Raw genomic sequence first — 18,626 nt, 5'->3', positions numbered from 1 at the left:
AAAACCACTCCTAAAAACAAGAGACACCCATTCCAAAGTCAGGACCAACTCCCTAAAACCATCCCACCCCTCCTAATACCGACCCCACCCCTCCCAAGTGACATCATTGAGGTGCACAGACTGTCAGCTAGATGCCTTTTCTTGCGGAGGTTCACCTGAGAGTTTTATGAAGGGCATGTTTAGTGGCACAGCAGTGTGCTGGACCACACAATGTGAAAATGGACTGGCCATTGGCCTTTGGATTACTACATCTAATTGTTTCTGCAAAATAAAAAATTTGCTTTGTTCAGAACACATTTGACCTGCCATTACTTTTGTAACTATTTGATGATATTGGATATCTTGCGATGTGTGACTACAGTTGAGTTTGTTTCACACTTATTTATAATCCAATTGAAGTGGTTAGTATGATCCGACCTTGGAAGTTGGAACCAGTTCTTCTCAGCATAGAAGAAGCGACCTAGCTGGTCTTAGCTTCATATACTCCACATCTAGACATTGTTGCTTTATCAGCAGCAGGAATGCGTACCCTCTGCAGAGATTTTGTAAAAATGTATAGAAATCTTACACAATGCATAATGAGAACATTTATAGTTCAACCTGCAAGGGCTGCTCAGGCTACACAACCACATATGGCAACTACAGGAATTAGCCCACAAACACTGAATTCCGTTATGGGAAAGATTCCCACCAGCAAGGAGCAAATCCAGTTCTGGATAGCACAAAAAACAGCACTGCTTGAAGCAGTTTTTCTCCATACGGGTCGGCAGGAAAAACACAGAATACTGACAATTTGCTAGCCAATGGGGATGGCTCCCCAATAGAAGATTGTGTCACATAGGGTACAATATTTGCTGCCTTATATACCAGAACACATGAAACTCCTTCAGTAGAAGTCATACCAGATGTACAGATTCAGAATGAGTACAGGGCAGAACCTGTCTTAGATCTAAGGATGAAACTGATGGGCAATTTTGCCCAGGTAACGGCCATAATGCTGAGTAACATCAAAGGGGAGGCAGCAGTGGTGGCTATACACCAATGCCTGAGATAATTCACTGCTGCACAGCAGGAGCAAGAATTGCCTAAGAGTATCGAAGATACATATGCTTCGCTTTGTAGGATAATCTGAGAGCCAGACCTGGGAAACCAATAGTTAAGAGCAATTCTGAAAAGGATAACGATAAGCAAGCACCTGATTCTTCACAGAAGAAATGGGCTAAAAGCCAAAAATTAAACAAAACCAAAAACAGTCACAGGTGGTTTCAACTAACTATGGGCGAATTTTGTGGATCTGCGATCCGCAAATTCGCGCGAAATCAGCAAAAGAATCTGCAAGTTTGCGCGACAATCTGTGAACTCGCGGATTTGTGACCACGTGTGTCTGTAACTTTGCCACCGCGCCCATAGGCGCTGAGGTCCCTTGAGTGAGCTGTCCATCATAGTGAGGAAAGGGCAGGAAGACGTTGCATGTGTGAATGTGAATGTGAATGTGAATGTGTGTATACTTGTATAGCGCACTATCACCTGACAGGCATCTTGGTGCTGTATACCTCTGTGAAACCCGGCCTGGCTTTCCCTGTGAGATGCTCCCTACTGGGCACCCCCAAGGTGAAACCAGGCATCCCAGCGCTTTAGGGCCGTTGTGGAGATTAAGCAAGCTATTGCCCACAGTTGCAGAGTGGGACGCATGATTAGAGTAGGCACCGAGGCGAGAATTATCGAGTCCATGGACATTGAGCCCAGGACCCTGCCGTGTCGGGAATTGAACCCTGGTCCTGGCCAGACCTCTGCATCAGGGTCTGCCACTCTAACCATTGAGCCACACTGCATACCATAGTGTGTGGGGCGGGCCAAACGGGCAGGGCTTCCATGCGAGTTCACATGCCTTGTTTATAAAGGGTCAGAGACCAATCAGAGCAGCAGATGAGAAGGAACAGGTAGTACACAGGGATTCACAGGAAGTACACAGGGATTGTGCTCGAGAAACTCGTGGATGCAAATACCTCCATCAAGGATTACATCTAATTGTGGGCGGTAGATATGAGGAGGAAGCACACCTGCCTAGTCTCGACACCGTGCTCACTAGTTGTTTGGGCTGATTATAATGTGTTACTGAATTTGAGCTTCAACTCGGGCACCTTTATAATCTGTAAGTGCTTCCGTGCTCACTAGTTGTTGGGGCTGATTATAATGCGTTACTGAATTTGAGCTTCAACTCGGGCACCTTTATAATCTGTAAGTGCTTCCTGTTGAGGTTTAATTTTTGTGAAAGGAGCATTGTGCCAGAATGAATCCTGCCTGCATATTTATCCACGATGATGCCACTGGTTGTGCCATACCTCTACTCAACTGGAGTACTTTCTACTGGCTAATCAGTAAGTGCTACCTCGTTCGGTAAATGTATAATGCTTTTGCTACACTACAGCTGTGTAAAGGGCAAGAAGATTTGCCTCCAGTGACTGTGTGTGTCTGTAACTTTGGTCCCTGGAGTGAGCTGGCCATCAGAAAAAAAAAAGCCGCCCGCGAGCGAATTTGCGAATTTTTCGGCAATTTTGCAATTTTTGCGCATCGCAAAATTGCCGAAAATATGCACATTTCGCGAGCGGAACGGATTCTGTGCACATACTTAGTTTCAACATAACCACACTGAGAGAAAATACAGTTTGAGGAACTGTGACAATATTATAAAGCCTGACATGAATCAGGATAGATAGTTGCACCTCACCTATGAATAAGCCCTTTTTCCCCGTAACGAAACGTAATAATTCATATCATCTGGTCCAACATTATAGACATTTAAACGCATCCACATGCACATTTGGCGTACAAAATGCACAGAGTGCTGCACTAATGAATAACATTGTGCGGGAAAAACACAAAACAACACTAGTCATCTCAAATGGATTTTTCTGCCAAAATATAGCACTTGGAAGCAGATATTTGAAAGCTTTCTTGGTGCTAGGCTCTCAATACTAATTTCGAATACCATAAGGGTGTAGGACCTGGCAGACTGTTTTCAGCCATGGTAACGGCGCTACTTCAAAATTTTGATGAGGGGTCATTGTCTTATGTAGATGACATCTATCTGACGGATGATGAGTTAATGCAACTCTTGTCTAGGATGAACCACATGGGATGCAAATTTAATTTAAAAAAATCAAACATTGCCCACCTCAGTGACCTATTTTTAGGGTAAAAATTATCAAATGAAGGCAAAAGCCTGGGGGCACAATTTTTAGAAAGATGCACACTGCTCCAAGGACTCTGAAAAGAGTACAATACATTTTAGGATTTTTTAAATTTTGGCAGGACATACATTTTGGATTGCGCAGAAAGGGTGAAACCTTTCTACAACTTAATTAGACCTGATATTTCAGTACATCATTGGCCACAGGAACATACAGATATTCGATGTTCCATACAAGCTGACATGATAGCTTCTAAACATTTGCATACACGTGTTAATACGACTAACCTGGTCCAACCGGGTACACCAATATCACTTACAATGAAGGAGGTTAGTCCATATTGAATAGAAATCACATTTGTACACAAAGGCTGAAATGCGTTTTGCACCAACTGAGAAGATACTCACAGTGGACAGACTGCTGTAGTGAGAGAGAAAGCACTAGAGCAGGGGAAACGCATAATTTTTGTGACCCCGTATGAACCCTAGAGGCCATTACAAAGGCAAGCACCCCAAATGCTAAAGCATTACATCCATGATGGATTCAATGGGCTAACCCTCTCACTGCAACAGATGTAGATTACAGATTTGACTCTACATGCCAAACACAAACTTTGTGCAGTATGATCAAGAATATCCTCTGCAAATGAGATAATGCCTTGAGATCAATATGAATGTATCATTGATACCAATGGATCGGCTCAACTCACCGTAGGAACGAAACAGCATTATTCTGCAGCATATGCGATAGTTAAAGGGTGTATGCATAACGGAATGTTTCATTCTGGGAAAACACAGATTCAATCCCTGAGGGATTGTACGGCACAGCTGGCGGAACTAAAAGCCCTGACACTGGCACTACAAAATATGGATACAGACTTGTGTCTGATTCATTTACTGTGTTCAGTACTATAATGAATATTTACATAATTGAGGCCAGAATACATTTAGGGAGTCCAGAGGTTGCACAGTAAAGCACAAGATTCTTTTAGACAGGTGGCAAAGCTGAAAGAAGGCCTGCCACAGGCTTGTGTTATTCATACATTGAATCATCAGCGTTTTGGCGTACACATTGAATGGAATTCTATGGTGGATAAAGCCACCGAGGCAACAGTTTGTACTGCTGCCGTTGCTGCAATAACTTGCTCCAGTACGAAGAAAGATGGAACAACTATGATAGGTGTCAAAGCCACGCACAACAGCTAAGCCCTGCTGAAAGGCTTTTCACTCAAGTAATCCTACAAGCTAGATGCACGTAACATTCTGTATGCTCAAATTCCAGGAGTATGGGATAGAGTAATACCAAACACTGATCACAGATTGAGATTAATTATAGCTGAGCACAAGGGTCTGGGTCATGCTCACGCAGGGATTACTGCTACAGTTTCACTACTAAAGCAGTGCTTTTGGTGGCCAGGTCTTACTAAATAGACCAAGGACTTTGTCTTCAAATGCGACATCTGCCAACAGATGAAGGGCTTCACCGTAGCACGTCTACCACAAACACCTTTATTGATCTCAGACAAACCTCTTGCGTGTGTACATTCGGATCACTGTGGCTCCTTACACTTAGGATGGGCTTATAAGTAGATATTGGTGTCAGTAGATTCATGCTCCAGATTTCTCTGGGTTAGGTCCCAGTGCTTAGCTGACGCTTGAACTGTTATAAAGACTTCGTTAGGCTTTATCGGCTCATACTCAATTGGCACACTATATTTCGACCGGGGTCCGGCGTTTGGCTCTCAGGCTTACAAAGAAGCCATGGGAAGTTTGGGTGTGAATTTACAGTACTCCTCCTACCACCATGAGGGGAAATCAGTTGTTGAGAGGAAAAACTGTGACTGAAAGCAATCCTTGACAGAGAGAATATTATGCAGTAGCATATTATGGGTAGCAGTTGGGTCAATCATCTATATGGGGTCCAGAGGGCATTTAACAACATGCCAAGAAAATTCCTTGGGTAGCCGCTGCATTCCTTTCCCTACTATGCAGGAGGTTCCGATAGAAGCTTTAATATTGACTGAAGACTCCACTTTCCTATGAGAAGCTGTAAATAACAATGAAATGATACTTCACCCTGTTGAAACAACTACACATGTACAATCAACAAGTACAGAAACTTCAATCCAAAAAATGTACGACATCGATGTAAACATGCCACAGATCGAGTCTGCTACCAGTTCTACAAAACCTGCTGAGCTCATTTGTGAATTATAATGATTTTTCATCAGATCCAAGTGAGCTTGAAATTTGCTTTCAGATTTAGAGCAATCAGCTATATTTTCTACTGATGAATTGTAGGATGGCACAAGTAATTTTGGAGATATGTTCTGTTACCTGCATAATAGTCACCATTTTTACATAAAGCGAGTATTCCAAGCTCTGTTTATATTTACACACAATGGGAACACGGCCTATTACTTATTACAAACATATTACTATTTCTACTACATACAAATACAATTTAAACAAAGGATTTCACTCTAAAATTATGAAATTAAATAATCACATTCCAACGTAAACCATTTTCAAGAAAGTGTTGGACACGTAGGGCCTGATTACGAGTCTGGCAGTAAGGGTCCTGCCATCAAAATGCCATCATCTATTCGGCGGTTTGCCTACTCTATTACGATCTTGGTGGTTTGCTGAAGGAAAGACCGCCAGAGATCTGCTGCTTCTGCCAGCTATTCACAGACCACCTCAATGTGGCAGGGGGAATAGCAGCTGTCAGGGGCGGAACATACAAGGTTTCCACTGTCCAGATTATGGAAGTGCCTTTCCGCCAAGCCGACCATGGTTGGGAGACCGCCTGCTTTGAGTCGAAGGAAATGGGGTGCAAACTCACCTATTTTCCTTTTTTCCCTTCATTTCCAGTGAGGAACCCTCAATCCAAGCCCTCTCTTCACAGCAGCAATGTGACCCCGAAGAAAACGACTCCAACGGCACGGATATCCAGATAAGTCTGTTTTGCACTTTTCTCCCATTGACTGGACTGGGCACATAGGTCTGGTCAATGGATAAGTAATTGTTCAAGGTGTCTTTTCACATGTATCATGCATATGAGTGCATTGTACTCTTATCCCATCAAAATGTACACACTTGCATCAACACATATGAAAAATATTTTTAAATTGAGGACCGTGTCCTGCACCTGTACCCTGCAGTCAGAAACACTGCAGCTGTATATCCAATTCAGACATTGATCAATCCCTTTGAATTCATTTATGAACATCTGGGTATGTAATGCTGCTAGCAATAAGGGTTGTCCCTGCTGTTCTGCTCCGACTGAAACCATAGGCCACGTCTTCTTTGGATGCCCAGCATACTCAGGTCCTAGAAACAGATGGCTCACTCTTATATGCAAATGGCTGGGAACTAGAGATCATAATGTGGGTCTACGTATTTTAAGATATGACGAAATACCTCTGTTTGCTTGTGTAATTGCAAAATTCATGGGCCATGTTTGGGGAATCAGAAGTAACGAACAAATCAAACAAAACACTTCATCGATTTGCCCTGGTGTGACTCCCCCAATCACAGATAATGAATTTTAACTAAAATCCCCATGTAGAATAGACAATGTGTATCCTCTAGACATGAAAAGATTAGGTGATTACTGTTTCCACTGTTTTATAATGTTTTATCTTTTTATTCAAATGATGAATTCTAATCAGCAAATGTTTATACTTGCTTTATTTTACTTTTAAATCATGAGCATTGTTCTAATATACTGTTTTAACAAAGCCAATGTATTTTGGACGTATAATTCTTATTATCTTGTTTATTTGCATTTTCACACTTTTATGGTGGGTCAACCAAAATAAAGTTTATTGACAGTGCAGCTGGGCCAGCGGTAACATCATAACAAGGCAGGCGCCAGACTGCCGATTTGACGTGTACTTGGGAGTGTTGCAAAGGTGGTAGGGCAGTAAGACCACCAAACTTGTCATTAGGCCCTAAAGGGTTGACTTTCACTGTTTCCAATCCAATTTATACCAATTTGTGGAATGTGGAATGTTGGACACTAAAGGGGTGACATTTACTATTCCCACTCCAATCTATACCAATTTAGGGAAGATGTTGAACACTTAAAAGGTGATGTTTCATATTCCTATTCCTATTCCAATCCACACCAATTTGGAGAAGATGTTGGGCACTAAAGGGCATACATGTACTAATCCCACTCCAAATCTATACCAATTTGAGTGAGGTTTTGGACATTAAAGAGGTGACATTTACTATTTCCACTCCAATCTGTACCAATTGAGGGAAAGTGTTGGATGCTAAAAGGGTGGCATTTACTATTTCCTCTCCAGTTTAAGAAAGTGATGAATACTAAAGGGGTAACATTTACTATTCAAACTCCAATTTATACCAATTTGGAGAAGGTGTTGGATAGTAAAGGGGTGGCATTTACTATTCGCGCTCGAATAAAAGCCAATTTGGGGAAGGTGTTGGACACTAAATGGCTGGAAATTACTATGGCCATTACAATCTAAAACATTTTATTCAAGGTGTTACAGCCTAAACGTGTATATGCCCAATCATTACTCCATAGGAGCACATAATTTTTCATCTACAAAATAAAGCAAAATATACTTAAACCAAAACTACAAACCTATATATTCATATTTAAACTTTAAAATATAAAAGAATATTTTTATCATTATTTATATTTATGTTATTCCAAATATTTACAACAGTTCCAAAACATTGAACCATACAATAAAAAATAAAAACATAGTCCAACATTAAAAGTAATACAATAGAAAATGACATTATCATTGTTTACATATTTGTGTTTATTAAATATGAATGCTTTTTCACAAAAATTATAAACTTATTTTTGTATTGGAAAAAGATAAGTTCATTAACTGTATTAAATGAAATTTTTACATATTGATATTTTTTAAAGATTTCAAGTTAAATATATATTTAAATATTTACAATAACATAATGATGGTTTAAATGTGTTTTAATTATTATATAATGTATTTAATCATAAACTATTATTTGTGGAAATTCTTCATTTAACAAAATAAATGTAAGCATTTTACCATATTCATTATTCATAAATTAAAATATCCACTTTTTCAGAATCCCTCGCACTTATTCCCTAAAAAAACAATATCCTGATGCTGTTTTTGACACAATATTTTTGTATCACAACATTTTTTATTCAATGTTTTGTTGCAACACTATTAACAATATTACTACGAGTGCCTCCCAGTATTTCCCAAAGTATGACCTACCATCAATTCCATTTATATTTAGGGTGACCATCTCCATGCATAGAAGAAAGAGGAGGAAACTAGGGAGCAAGAAGTTCATCTTTTGGCAAAGGAGGGTTATGTTTTTTTTAGTGAGGTGCTCCTCTTACAACATTGCAATGCTGATATAATGTCTATTGAGATAGGCTAATATTCAGCATATTTCATGGATGTTGAGCCCTCTAACATCCATTGGACAGAGGTATGCCATTAACATCGATCTTATACGGAAGATTATTCTGTGTAAAGTAAGGTTTATGACAGATGAATGCAGTGTTATGTTGGCCAGACCACTCCAGTGAGCTGACAGGCATGTTGAGTTGGCTGCATCAAAGAAAAGTAACGTATACTTCAAGTCCCCACCTCCCATTTCCCACCTACTCTTGTGGCCCAATTCCACCAGGAAGGACATCCTAATAACTCATAGCTTAATCCCATCCCTCCAGCTTGTATACAATTAAAGTAGCATGTGTTCATTATGCTGAAACTCTATAAAGTGTTTAATCGCTGCGTTGCACAGTAAAGACAAAAAAACCTACCCTTCTAAGTTGATCCGAGAGGAACAGGTATAAGTTAATGACCATTCACCTCCATGTGGACATTATATAAACTCTGTGAGTATTAATGCAATGTCAGATAAACTAATCGGGTAACAGAAAGCTAGTCTCTAATGAGGATATTGTTAATGATATTTCAACATAAGTTTTAAGTATACTTGTTGGAAATGGTCCTTTTCGCAGGCTTATCCCCAAACTATTTTTTCCTGACCTGTTGTTGTTGGCTTTAGGACTCTGGGCACTTTACTAACTGCATATGCTCTCTGTGTAAATTGTTAATATGATTGTTTACCCATGCTTGGCATATTTAATTTACTGCTAAGCCCCTAGTAAAGTGCACTTAGTGTGCAAGGGCGTATAAATCAAATGCTACTAGAGGGCCTGCAGCACTGATCGTGCCAGCCACATGAGGCACAGGGTCAAGACTGATTTGCATATGGCTAGGTCTAAACTGGGGTGGCATGGTGAGCAAAAAAATAATGAATTTAACCCAGATCTCTTGACTTGGGTTGAATGCTTTGAATTGTTCTGCATTCCCTCCATCAATTGTGCGACTTTTGCTTTCTTGCCCTAAGTGTACCAGGTATGCCCAGACATGGATCATGGGCTCACTGTGCCACTGGAATCAAGCTATCCTGGCTGAAGAGGGGTGAAACCCCAAAACCGGTCCTACGATGCTTGTTTCTGGTCCAGGGTGTACCTGGCTTGGCAGTTCGGGCTGGACTGTTCCCATGAGGCACTGGGTCAAGACTGATTTGCATATGGCCAGGTCTAAACTGAGATGGCATGGTGAGCAAAAGAGTGATGGATTTAACCCAGATCTCTTGACTGGGGGTGAATGCTTTGATTTGTTCTGCATTCCGTCCATCAATTGTGTGTCTTTTGCGCACCCAGGCGATTAGCTCTGAAAAGGTAACTCAGGCTTGGCACAGCAGTGGCTGTGCACAACTATTGTTCACTAACCTTCCCCTTTCTTACATGTTAGTCACCCCTAAGTTAGGCCCAAGATCCCCCTGTGGGCAGGGTAAAGTGTATGTGAAAGGTAGGACATTCCCTGATGTGTATGGCATGTCCTCTTAGTGAAATACTGCCAATTTCGGTTTTAACTATTGTAAGGCTATCTGTTCCCATAGGATAGAATGGCGAGTTTGCATATAACATCTTATAAACATAACCACCCCTGGGAACAAGGTAGGAAAATAAAGTTTAGTATTCCTGAACTCAGAATTTAAAGCTGCATCTTTTAGGAAAGGTGATTTTTACATTCTGTGTTTGAAAATACCACTTTTAGAAAGTAGGTATTTTCTTGCTTAGCCATCCTGTGTGCCTCTGCAGGGTTCTGTATTGACTGTCTGGCTTTGGAGTGACAGGGGCAGGAGAGGTACAGTGGCTCCAGAGAGTTTGGTGAGTCAGCGCTAGGCTGAATAGGCCTCACCTGCATTTGGAGTAGTGGGAGGAATTAAACCTACACCTGAATAGGGCTGTGCCTGCCTTCCACAATGATGGCTCCACCCCCTGTGCTGTGTCTTGAGCCAGGGTTTACACTCACAATGGGGAGTGTCGAGCACTGTTTAAGTGCCCTCCAGAACTGGTTTGGACTGGGCTCAGAGCCCTGGGCCAGGAGAGAACAAAGATATTTACTGTATAAAAAGAGGGGGCCAGACCCCAGATTTTTAGATCATCCCTGGAATTTGAGAGGACCCTTTGCCAAGGAGAAGAGCTGGTAGAGACTGAGGAGAAGTACTGCCCCTTTGCTGTGTGCTGTGTGTGGTTGGCATGCAGTTGTTGTTTCTGCCAAGGGAAGGAGAAGGTCTTTGCTGTGTGCTGTGTCCCCTGCTTTAAGGAGCTCTCCAAGGGCCTTTGTTTGCTCGCCTCCTGTTCTGAAGTATCAGGGACACACAGATTTCACCCCCAGCTCCCCTGAACTGTGCTGCTGTGAGTTCTGACCTATCAGGAGGTTCCTGTGCAAGTATTAGACCTCTGGAGGTTGTTGCTGCTGTTTGGGAGCTGGAAGAGAGAAGGAACATGAAGACCTACAAAAACGACGCAGCGCTCTTCTTGCGTTTGTTTTTCTGATGCATGTCCATAGTGCAAGTAGAATTTCCACGCATCGCTGTGCCTTTACAAAAACCGACGCAGTGACTGTCGCCTCTGCAAGAATGTCCGACAAATTTCCCTGATGCCTCACCTGTGGACCGGAACCATCACCTAGAATCAACGCATCACTTACCCCTACAGTTTGGATTTGATTCATCACTACTCCTGCGTGCAGCAGAACTGTTGCATCGCCTCCCCAAGGTCTCAGGAACTGATGCATTTCTTTGTTTTCAATGCTTCTTCACTCTGTGCCTGTTTGGTCTTGTGAATTTTGATGCAACTACATGTACTTTGTGTAAAAGACACACATCCATTGTTTTCTATGGTACAAGTTCTTGAAACCTTTTGAAAGTCATATTTGTAACTGTGTATGTTGGATTTTTGTCATTTTGGTCTTGTTTAGTTTAAATAAAGATATTTTATATTTGTAAACTGGTGTAGTGTCCTTTTGTGGTGTTTTCACTGTGTTACCGTGTGTGTTGATAAAAATACTTTACACACTGTGTTTGGGATAAGCCTGTCTGCTCATGCCAAGCTACCAAGGGTGTAAGCAGGGTTTATCTGAAGTGTGTTTCCCCCTTACCCTGACTGGATACAAGGGTCCCTATTTGGACAAAGGTACCTACCTCTGCCAACTAGATACCCCAATTTCTAACAATAATGCATTAAGGTAATCATAAAACTGGTACAGAGTGTGTCTCCTAATTGTAAATACATGACACAGTGGACCCTATTGTTATTCAGTATCACTAAATCTTGAGGATGAGGAATGAGGATTATTAAATATCCCGTTTCCGTGTCAGCATGGAGCAATTTCCTCAAAAACACAGATGCCTGATGTCTGGAATGGAAGATGTATGACTTGTCCTGGTGTGTGACCTTCAGCATGGCTGGAGAAAGCATAGCATACTGGGGGCATATTAACAAGGGCCCTATCTCTGCTTTTTTGGCTTTATAAGCCAGAAAAGCAGAGATAATATTTTCACCCTATTTACAAGGCGGTGCTAACATACATTAGCGCATGTTAGCAGCCGTTTTCAAAATGCCTCACCTCGCATCGCTAATGAGATGCATAGTAGGCGTTTCATTCAAAACAACACGGAAAATATCATAAACTGCACTACTCTGTATTAACAAGCCAGCCCTGGACACCCATAGCAATATAAAAACCATGCTAACCGCGGTTAATATGGTAAGCTAACGTCTGCAAAATTTCTGACTTTGCTATATTTATAAAGGGAGGTGGATTCTAAGTCTAAGTCCACATCTCTGTATTACCAAGGATTCCCTTATTGCTGCAGTTATATCGCTGGATTTCCAGGGAAGTTCCCTCATTTCACCACTATCACCGGATTTCATATCGCTGTGGTGATAATCGTTGATAATAACGTGTTATCTCGGCGATTAAATCCAGCCATAGCCGGCGTTAAACAAAATCGCGCTAAGCGCGCTCTGCGATATTTATCACAGTTAGTTGATAATATGCCCCCCCGATGTTCTTCTTTAGTAGTTATTTCTGAATTGGTTCACATTCAGAACCCTTATGCTAAAGTAAGGAAACAGGGAGACTTGATAGACATTACATTTGATGGTGAATTTTTCTTGGGAGAGCTTGGTAGCAGTGTCTCTGCCTTGAACGTTAAGAATTCTCTCAATAAAGGGAAGGGCAAGGCCTCTGAGGAGAGGCCTAGGACTAAGCGACCTATGGGGCCTTTCTAATACAAGAAGGCGAAACAATGACTCCTGACCAAACACTGTCATTAGCAGCCATTTTAAGTAAACAAGTCTTACAGTGTCTGCCGACTCTGGCATTGGTATAATTCAAATTTTGTTGCACCTCTCCCTCACTTTCCCTCCCTCATTTTAGCAGCTATTACTTTCAAGACTTTCTCTATTTTCAGCATAGTTTCACTTTTTTTAGCAAGGCTGTCCTCTGTGTAAGAGACCCTTTGTTCTGCGGCATCTAGCCTGTTACCATGCTTTTCTGATTGTTTGAGATAGAGTCCATCATGAGGTTGACTGCAACGATCTTTGTATCTATTGACCTGCATAGCCATTAGGAAGGATTTCATGTCAGCTTCATGACAGTCTTGTCCTGGGTCGGGGCTGGATGCCTCGCCACTACCAGAATCACCTTCAGCCATTCTCATACCATGCCTAGGTTCGAATCGTAGTTTGAGGTGATTGATGTCCACCTTTCCCTACTGAATGTATTGAGGATGAGATTTAATCAGAAATGCCAGGTCAAAGATTCCCATGAGGCACAGGGTCAAGACTGATCTGTATATAGCTGGGTCTGAATTGAGGTGGCAAAGTGAGCCAAAGAACGACAATAGATTCAACCCAGATCTGTAACTGGGGGTGAGTGTCTGAAAAGTTTCAGCACTCCGTCCAGCATCTCCTTGTGCTTGCTTTGTTTGCCCTAAGTTGGCAGGGTATGACCAGACATGGGTCCCTTGCACACTTTGCAAATGGATTCAAGCTGGCCTGGCTGATGAGGGGTGTTACCCGGAAACCGGTGCCAGGATGCTGGTTTCCTGTTCATGGAAGGCCTGGCTTGGCAGTTCTGGCTAGACTTTTCTCATAAGGCACATGGTGAAGGCTGATTTGCATATAGCTGGGTCTGCACTGAGGTGGCAAAGTGAGCTAAAGAACGATGATTGATTCAATCCAGATCTGTGACTGGGGTAAGTGTCTGAAAAGTTTCAGGGCTCCATCCATCATCTACTTGTGTTTGTGTTCCACGGATCACAAAGCCATGCCCAGTGCACTAATAATGGTGTTTAAGTAGTTCATGAGTGTCTTTCCTCCTGCGCCAATGTAGCAATCAGTGGTTCTCATAAGAGGTACAATGAAAAATTTCCAAGATCCCCATTTGGTTAGTCCGACACCCAAACTAGTAGGGAAATCTTAAGCACACAAGCACTGTCTGCGGCTACCCAGCAAGAGGATTATCAGAAAGTATTCATGGGCAGACGGGTCAGTCCTGCTCTCACCCCACTGCACCTACAAAAGGTGGGTATGAGCAGGCCCCACAATCCTCAAAGCGTGCAGTGTCTCTAACTGAGCTAATGAGGGCTTTCTCACTACTAATGATGTTGCATGTAACAGTCTACCATAGGCAGATGGCAATGAAAATAATGGCCCCCCCAGACAACTGACCCGCAGCAAGTGGCAAATGCGCCAAGCAAAAGTTACATGTGGTGCAGGTGCTGTTGTATGGTGTGTATGTATATGCCTGCCAGTCCATGCAAGATCACCTTCCCCTGCTGTACAAAGGTATAGTGGGCTTGAGCAGACTCTGCTGAGGTCTTGAAGTGAGTCAAGTGTCATGTAGTTTCCATCAATCAATGTGGACAACATAAACTTAGAATGTGCCAGATTGATTCTATGCTCGCAGTGCCACTGCCATCCCCCTATACCTGAACAGGGAGTGAACAGTGTTGGCAACCACTGAACATAACAACTCCGGTTCCACAGAAACAGTGGTGACAGATTTCAAACTTTCGCTCAGTCACTCCTGCTCAGAGAAATATGCATTAAATACACAGAGGGGTTTTTTCAATATTTTTTTAACAAGAGTGATTGTTGTATAGAATACTAGCAGCCCGGGGCAGAAGGGAGCTGGGGGCAGCATTTTGTGCTTTTGTGCAGTCCCGGCCGGGCCCCCACCCGCCCGACCCAACATTGCCTATACCGGCCCCCGCCCGCCCGCCCTAACATTGCCTATACCGGCCCACGCCCGCCTGCCCCGACATTGCCTATACCGCCTCCCGCCCGCCTGCCCGCCCGCCTGCCTCCCGCCTCCCGCCTCTGCCTTACCTCAGCCGCGCTCCGGACTTCACCGCCACTCCCGGGCCCCCGCCCGCCCCGACATTACCCGGACCACCTCCTGCCTCGCCTTACCTGAGCCGCCGCACCACTCCTCGCAGCTCGTCACCGCTCCTCCCCTCCTGTCGTCATCACGCAGGTGTAGGTCGCGGTGAGCGCTACGTCGTGGCCGGCGCTAGTTTTAGGGGACTACTTTGTTTTTAAAGTTTAATTTTTTAATTTACGTTTTATTTTTATTTTATGCAGCCTATGTCCATCTACACACCCTGAGGATTACAACAATGTATTGGGTGTGTGGATTGGCGCTGTGGTTCCCGAGTTTACCTTGCCAAAAGGTTTCTGTTCTCTCTTTATAATAGTAGTATAGATATGGGATGCAGTGATTAATAGACAGAAGCAGATCAAAGTTATAATAAGTGTCAACACAGAAAATAAAACCATCTTGTTGAGACAATTTATATATGTATTCATATAAACGATTATAACAACAAGTGTACTCCTAAGAAGCGAACCCTATCTTACGTGTCTAGGGTGTTAATGTGGGTTCCGCCAAGAAACCCCCCTTCTGGATGATCCAACCCCTTTACCTCATGGGTAAGAGTGTAAGACCCCGGCTTGGTCACAAACTGGACACCCCTCACGGAGATGTCAGTCAGCTGCTAGGCAAAAGCTTCAGCATTCTGTGACCCCTTGAGTTCAGCAGAAGAGTCTGCTTTGACTATGTTATGAAACAAAAGGCTATATATATAAAATGGCATCCCTGCCTCGAGTTGAGATTGTTATCGGGCACACATGGTTCGTGTTCTACAGATAGCTGTGTTGCCATGTTGATGTAATAATAAAACACATTTGTATTGAGGATGTGAGAGGCCTTGCACCAAATGCCAAGGCAATAAGACAGGATTCGCACAAAGTGTTCCATGTTCATGTCAGCAAGCGTGATGTTTCTTCGAAAATCAATCCAAGCATAACAAATGCAAAATGTGTGTCAAAAGTTAATGTGGCAAAGAGAAGGCAACTTTAGAAGAAAGATGCGTGTGTGTGCAACAACAGTACTTTTTCCTACCAGGCCTAACTGGGCACATGACAAAAGCTGCGATGGATTAAAGAATTGATCAGTTTCTTTGTTATTACTTCATTCTGTATGATTTAAGTGGATTGTTTAAACAATCTTGTTTATTGGATTAAAAGGCAGCCCTAGGGCACAGTAGTGCACACTGTGTTTAGGACACTGCTGTAGGTTTCATACATACAAGCTGCAAAGAAACCACACCACTCACAGCACCTGACTCCAAGATCGTATAACATAACCTGTGTATTTGAAAAGTGTACGGTTACCACTACAGGTATCTTGGCCGAATAACAGATGTTTATTGTTACCCAACTCAATGGTACTCCTTTCATCAACCTCAGACAAATTAACAGCTTAGATAACCCAGCAGGATTTGAACTGGTGACTGTGAGGTCAAACACTGAAGTGAACGCATTAGACCACCAATCCACCAGCCCCAGTTACGGCATCCCCATTCTGCATCCCTGACCCAATCAAAGCCTGGGTACTTCGAAAGTGCACTACCTCATTAGAGCATGTTGGGCTAGTGGGTCTCCAAGCCGTAGGAGCCACCAAGTCTTCTGGAGCAGCCAAAGTACCAAGTGAGCTGACAACTCCCAAAAATAAAGGTTGTCTTTCATCTCATAGCCCAACAAGGTGGTGATCAGTGTGCAGGGTTGGACTGGCCTATAGGGAAACCCAGCAATGCCTGATGGGCTAGCCTGACAGGTGCGTGTGGGCCAGCTTTCTGGATGCCTGGGCCTATCTTATGGTGTGCTGGGCCGGTTTTTACTGTTGATTTCCCTGATATTAAAACAAACATTTCCTGCAGCCAGCACAAATACATGCAGTCTTCCACACCTTGCATAACATCTGCACTGCATGTCTTTAAAAAGTACAAAACTGACCCAGTTCGCAAATGTAGACCGTTTTTTAGCTATCTAAATCACCCTTTATTTTGGTGCTAGTATTTATTTCTGGCCCAGTCCGGCCATGTCAAAGGGTGCTATAGAGCTTCAGGGTGGGGAGAGTGATATATTTCTGATGAGATAGGGTGATGATTCCAGAAAGCAGATTCTGTCTAGTGCCGTCTCCATCGACAGCAAGAGACTCACATATATGTAGCTTTTTTGCTTGCCGAATCTCTGCCACCCCATCCACACACAAGAAAATTGTTTTTATTATCCTTACTTTAGGAATTGGATGATGTAGGAGTTGGTTAAGGCATTGATTTGCTATTGTATTCCCTGTCTTTTAGGTAGTCTCTGCATTTGGATGATGTCTGCAAGGTCAGTGTTGTTTGGGGGCTGCTCACCCACTTAGCTCTGCAGCATTATGCATTTGCGAAGTTGCTAGGGGGCTCATTTATGAGACCTTGCGTCACTTTTGCACCACTGGTGCGTCACTTTTTGTGACGCACCAGCAGTGTAAAAAATGCGCCTTGTTGCGCCACATTTACAAAGTGACGCATCTAGGTAGATGCGTCACTTTGTAAACCCCTGCGCTACATTATAACTGCGACAGGTATAATGTATGCAGGGTGGGTGTTCCCACGCAAGGAAGGGTCATCGAAGTGACGCAGTGAAATCTACCAGATTTCGCGGCGCCACTTCTATGTCTCAAATGCGTCAAAATCTTACGCCTGCCACACAGCAGGCATAAGACTAACGCAAGCCCTTTGACATGGGGCTTGTCCCATGTGAAAGGACACATTGCTGGGGTTGCATCAATTTTGTAACACACTCCAGCAATGCGTCACTTTTGCACCATACAAATAAGGCAGAAATACTGACGTATCTGTAACTCCTTGAGACATGATGCGTCATACAGTAAATATGACACATCAGGTATGTCGCAAAGAGTGCGCACTGTGAAGTGACGCATCGTTGCTTTCATGCAGCGATGCGTCATTTCTCATAAATGAGCCCTAGGTGTTTTCTCTTATTAACTTCATCTGTGCCACACAAATACTATTGTTACTACCTATAGGCCTCAAAGTTTTCTATTGGTGACTATTTATAATAAAATCAAGATTTTAGAATTCCTTTATGGGTGCTTTGGAAAAAAAAGATCTCCGCAACCATCCAGATATGAAAATAGTTTCGAATGTTTTAATGTAACTTGCGCAAAAATGGCACATCCATTTTCAAAGTACTCATTTACAAATAGTGACAGTTTGGGGGGTAAAAATATGCCTGCACATAAACATATGAAAAGCAGAAAGTCCCATAAACTGCCAACTGGCCAAGAGCTGAGATCTGCACAAGATTTTGAGTTTGTTCTAAAATCTTTGCATATCCTTACACTACATTATTTTAACAGCTTCTGGGGTTGATTTAATACCGTTACAGGAGGTGATCGTGGGTATATATATATCTTTCTCTCTCTCTCTCTCTCTATATATATATAAATATTTCACAACATTCCAACTTGTCCAAGTTTAGAAAAGGCGCGCACACTGGAATCCGGTTAGAAAATCTTTATTTGCGAACCCCCCGTCACCCCTGACAAAAAAAAAAAAAATATATATATATATATATATATATATATATATATATATATATATATATATATATATATATATATATATATATATATATATATATATATATATATATATAAATAAATAA

The sequence above is a fragment of the Lissotriton vulgaris genome, chromosome 7 (assembly GCF_964263255.1).
Source record: "Lissotriton vulgaris chromosome 7, aLisVul1.2, whole genome shotgun sequence".
Taxonomy (NCBI): Eukaryota; Metazoa; Chordata; class Amphibia; order Caudata; family Salamandridae; genus Lissotriton; species Lissotriton vulgaris.
Note: the sequence above shows the minus strand (reverse complement) of the source record.